This window comes from Haemaphysalis longicornis, unplaced genomic scaffold (genome assembly GCF_048455015.1).
Source record: "Haemaphysalis longicornis isolate Haplotype H1 unplaced genomic scaffold, Haemaphysalis longicornis Haplotype H1 scaffold_9, whole genome shotgun sequence".
NCBI lineage: Eukaryota > Metazoa > Arthropoda > Arachnida > Ixodida > Ixodidae > Haemaphysalis > Haemaphysalis longicornis.
This window is the reverse complement of record NW_027526460.1, coordinates 84,870,561-84,875,368: the sequence shown is the minus strand read 5'-3', so window position 1 is coordinate 84,875,368 and position 4,808 is coordinate 84,870,561.

The following is a 4,808-nucleotide window of genomic DNA, read 5'->3' as shown; positions in this document are numbered from 1 at the left end:
AAATGGTTTACCAACTAACATGGCATCTGAAATATGTTTATTTGCAGACGACTGCGTAATTCATCGGAAAATAACAAACGACACAGACGTTATGCAGCTACAAATTGACTTAGATCATCTCTCCGCTTGGTGTGAAACACGGCAGATGAAGTTAAATGTCTCAAAATGCAGGTCAATGCGACTTTCCCGTATAATCAGACACCGCCCGCTATATATTCCGGGAAAATGTATGTCTCCAGTTCACTGACGTCGATTTCTGTGTTGCAATTTTTTTTTTAATCCATCCCTGTGAAAGCATGTTGCCTGATTGATCCCCGTAATGCGTTTATTGTGCAATATTATTTTACAATAATTCTGTTTTCATGTTCTTTTTTCTTTATGAAGGCTGAACAAATCAGCCTAGGCTCTTTTGCCACAATTAAACTGTTTTGTTCTATATTTCGACACTGTTGATGTCCAGTGAAGCGTCATTTTTTTTTTACCTCCGCTCTGACATTTTGGCCTAATCAGTAATGAACGATCATCGCAATTGTTCATTATACCGTTATACCGTGCCCATTTCGTATCTGTATAAATCTACATTACATTTCTGCTTATCTCTTCTGACTGCTCTTGTTTTACCGTTTGTTTATATATTTTTTTAACAAGAGGTCCCCCCACAGTGATAAACTATGGGACCTCTTTCTGTATTCTTTACCAATGTATGTACTGCATTATATGCAATCTTCCTAATAAACTTCAAACTTCAAACACTTTTAACAATTCACCTTTACAGACCGCTCTCTCTTACAAGTATCTTGGCAATATTATTACTAAGAACTTTCATGGAAACTACATATAGAAAGCCTAACCTCCAAGGCTAAACAAACTCTAGGCTACCTCCGTAGAAATGTTTCTCTCGCACCTTTGTCGTTAAAATTACTTTTATACACTACTTACCTTCGCCATAAATTAGAGTATGCTTCTTCTATTTGGGATCCGGCTCACGTGACATTAATACATTCACTCGAGATGGTACAAAATCGCGCAGCCCGTTTTATTCTATCTACATATCACAAAACAGCCAGCGTCACCCAAATAAAAAAACTTTGGCCTTTCGAACCTCTCGACTCACCGAAAGCACTAACCAGCTTGCCTCTTTAATAACATTTATCGCCATAACTTCAGGTTGCACGATTCATGGATTCTTCCTGCGCCTTACGTGTCAGCTCGCCGAGATCACTCACATAAAGTTGATGTACCTCATTCGAATACGGTCACACATTCTATATCATGCTTTGCGAAAACGTGCAAAGATTGGAACAATCTACCCAGCTCATTAACAAGTATTAAAAACCCCGATCTATTTAAGGATGCTTTAAAAAACTCGGAATAAATTCCCACTCAGTACCCGAATTGTATACCTTTGCATGATGGTCATGTTATTATTAAGACCATATTTATATTATATATGCTTGAAATATTGCCGAATGAATTCACCACTGTGCACCTCAATTGTATTTTGTTCAGTCCTTTACGAAAGTGTTCTATTGTTGCTGTTTAATTACAAATAGTGCATCTGTAATCAATTTGCTCTTGTTTTAACCCCTCCTCTCAATAGTGTACCTATACCCTGAGGGGTAAAATAAATGAAATGAAATGAAATGACATAAAGTATCCAGACTGCACCAACATGCACGGAAGGCTAAAAGAGGTGTCATAAAAGCTGTGTTTCATGGGTATACCATTCAGTTTGGGGTCATCATTTCTAGTCTTTCATTACACCTGAATTAAAAGGAACAGTCTAACTTCGCGCCAAAAAAAAAACCTTAGTGCAATGCTGCCTGGTTATGTTAAGTATTGCTGCTAACAAATTTTTCGAAAAAAAAACCTTTCACAGGCACCGGATTTCCTGGTTTGTTTCAAAACTTATACATACCAATGCTAACATAACAAACATGCTGATCGCACCTATCACGCTGTTTCTGTCTTCTCAGCTACAGTTGTTCCACAACCCCTTCGACGAGGATTTGGAGCGAAAGGTTAATAAATGTTGCTCTACTTTCCAGGCCACGATAAAGCGAGGCCTTTCGAGGGTAAACTAGCAGTGGTAGCCTGCCCATCCGACAAATAGTGCGTGTCTTCGCGCCTTCCAACAAAGACATGGTGCTAGTACACGGCTGCACATGGGAGCCCATCGGCGAGGAAGGCTCCTTTCACTGGTTTCTGATGCCTCGGCGTCTTCCCTTACGTCAAACGTGGCGTTGAAGGATCGCTGTACCGTCCCCCACTTATCACAGAGACTGCGCGTGACGCCACCTTTTGACCAGAAAAAGACAAAAAGAAAAGATGAAAATGACGATCGGAGACCGTTAAATCTTTCTCGCCAGCCGATCCCGCCAGACCGACCGTGGGCCATGGGTTCTACTGACAGGGTCTCTGTTACCCCGAGCACGTTTGCGATGTCTTGTTGGCGTCATCAGTCAGGAACGCGGTAAAACACTCGGCTAGGGGGTGCTTTGTGGCATGGAGCGTTGTATCCTGACAAACCGTCGAAACGCAGCTTGGGTACAACAAAAAGAAATATGATATTCGGGCGCATCTGGTTCCTGCGCATTTAATCACTTTTTTGACAGCAATATCTGTATGGTTCTCACTGACCCGTTTTCTTTGAGGACTGGCTTTCTTATTCTTTTGATTGTGACCGTGGTGTTGCCAGGTCTAATAAAGGCTGTCTGAAGGGTATTCTTTGTAATCGCAGACGCAACGTCTAGTAAAACAATGACAGATGCTTAAATGCTGCGCTCTGATCACATGCTTACGTTTAAGCCATGAAAACTGCGTAGATATTTAAGCGATATTCTTGCGGCTGCTTGAGGCGATTCGGGATATTTTGTTAAGGCATTGAAATGTCCATTACTTATATTCCACTGCCCCGGGCAGACCCTTCACTTACAATAACGTGGAAAGATGCAGGCATGTTTTATCACCCGTTGTTCATTATTAAGCGAAAGGATTAGATTTTTAAAATTATCGCATCGTCAAAATACACTAACACAACGGGAATATAATAGGCTAAACTAGGGCAGAAATACGACCCAACAAAATGAATGCAATGCCCATCCACTGTCTTGTAACAGCTACACACGTACATTCTTCGAGCACAGCAGTTGTATTCCAGAACACTTAAATGATATAGCTGCAGTACGTTACAGTAGACAATCTTTATTCTGAGAAAACTATTTTCGCTTTAAAATATCATTACCATCGCTAAACAAGTGACAGACGAGTGTTTATTTTTGTTTTAAGCTTGATGAAATTCGCTTACACATTTTGCCGGTGAATTTTGCTCATGCGTCGGAGAAATGGTCTACTTTGTTTATGACTTGCCCTTTTAATCGAGGTCATAGCGTGTACGAACAAGACCGACCTTATTACACAAACCCACTGGGCTGTTGTCATGCATCAACAGCTTCTTCAGCGCTCGGGCTTGTTTTCGACAATGCAAGACAGCCGGTACGACAGTATATTGGTGAAATTCAACAGAAAACTATAGACGTGTTCAATTTATTCATGGTTTTGCCCGCAAATGCTACACAGGCTGCAAAATTGTGGTATAAACAAAATATCCAAATTCTCCAATTTTGTACAACTTAAACATTGCCGCCTTACATTACCGTTAGAGGCACCCGAAACAATTTGTATAACTGGCCCAACTAAATATGTGACGTAATCCGAGCGAAATGCAGTGGTAAATGAAACCCCTTGTGTTTTCAGCGGATGCGTACTCACTGAGTAAGAAACAAGCGTAGAATTTTTGAAACGATTCAATTTTCTGCAATCCCGAATGTCTTAAAGTTGCAGCTGCAAGAACAAGGGCGTTCGCCTATTTGCACTTTACTATTTACACTATTCCGCGAGTGGCGACGAGTATACGTGATTAGAGAAAAAGGTGGCGGCGATTGAGAGGAGTATAAAGTGTGCCTAAACCATACTCCCACCGACCATTGGCATGCTTCTCTGTGCAACACGCAATGTGGGAAACTCAGCTTACAAAGACCAAGATTTAACTTATCCGCCTAAAGGCGGCTTGAACTCGACATGAGGGCCACTTTTTTTTTAGAGCAATGTAAGCCGTGTTTTATCAAATTACGGAGGCTCAAAGACGTTTTTATATTTTTTTAAAATTTGCCATTCGCTGAACACACGCCGCAATTTAATTTGATTGATTGTAGGGATCAACACGCCTACGCAACGCAGGCGATGTGGCGTGTCGTAGTGGAGGGCTCCGAATTAATTTTGACCATGAGGAGATCTCTAACGTACGCTGAAATCTTGTCCACACGGGCGTTTTTGCTTTTTGCCTCCATCAAAAAAGCGGCCGCCGCGGCCGGGAATCGAACCCGCGTATTCGTTCTGAGCAGCACAACGCCTTAGCCGCTGAGCCACCACGGTTGGTGCCGCTATTTAATTTGTTGACGCCGGGGTGAGACCCCTGTTATCATTTCATATATAGCTTCGGTACAATAAGATGGCGAAGTTGGTGAGCTGAGGATCGCGCGCCAGCCGAAGGCACGAGATGAAGAGCGTGAGCGCAGGATCGTGTGCCAGGAAAGGGAAACAGCAGTGCGTAAGAAACAACGGGGAAGACTCAAAGAAAGAGCAACGGAGCGTGCTTCAGTAAGAGAAAACTGCTGTGCCGAAAGAAGGTTGGCCACTGTAACACGTGCCATATTAAGGAGCTTAAGGGTAGAACAATTTGTAGTTAACATCAAGCTGTGACCCAGCATGTCTCATAAGTTGTAACGTATGCATTCCCGTCTTTTTGT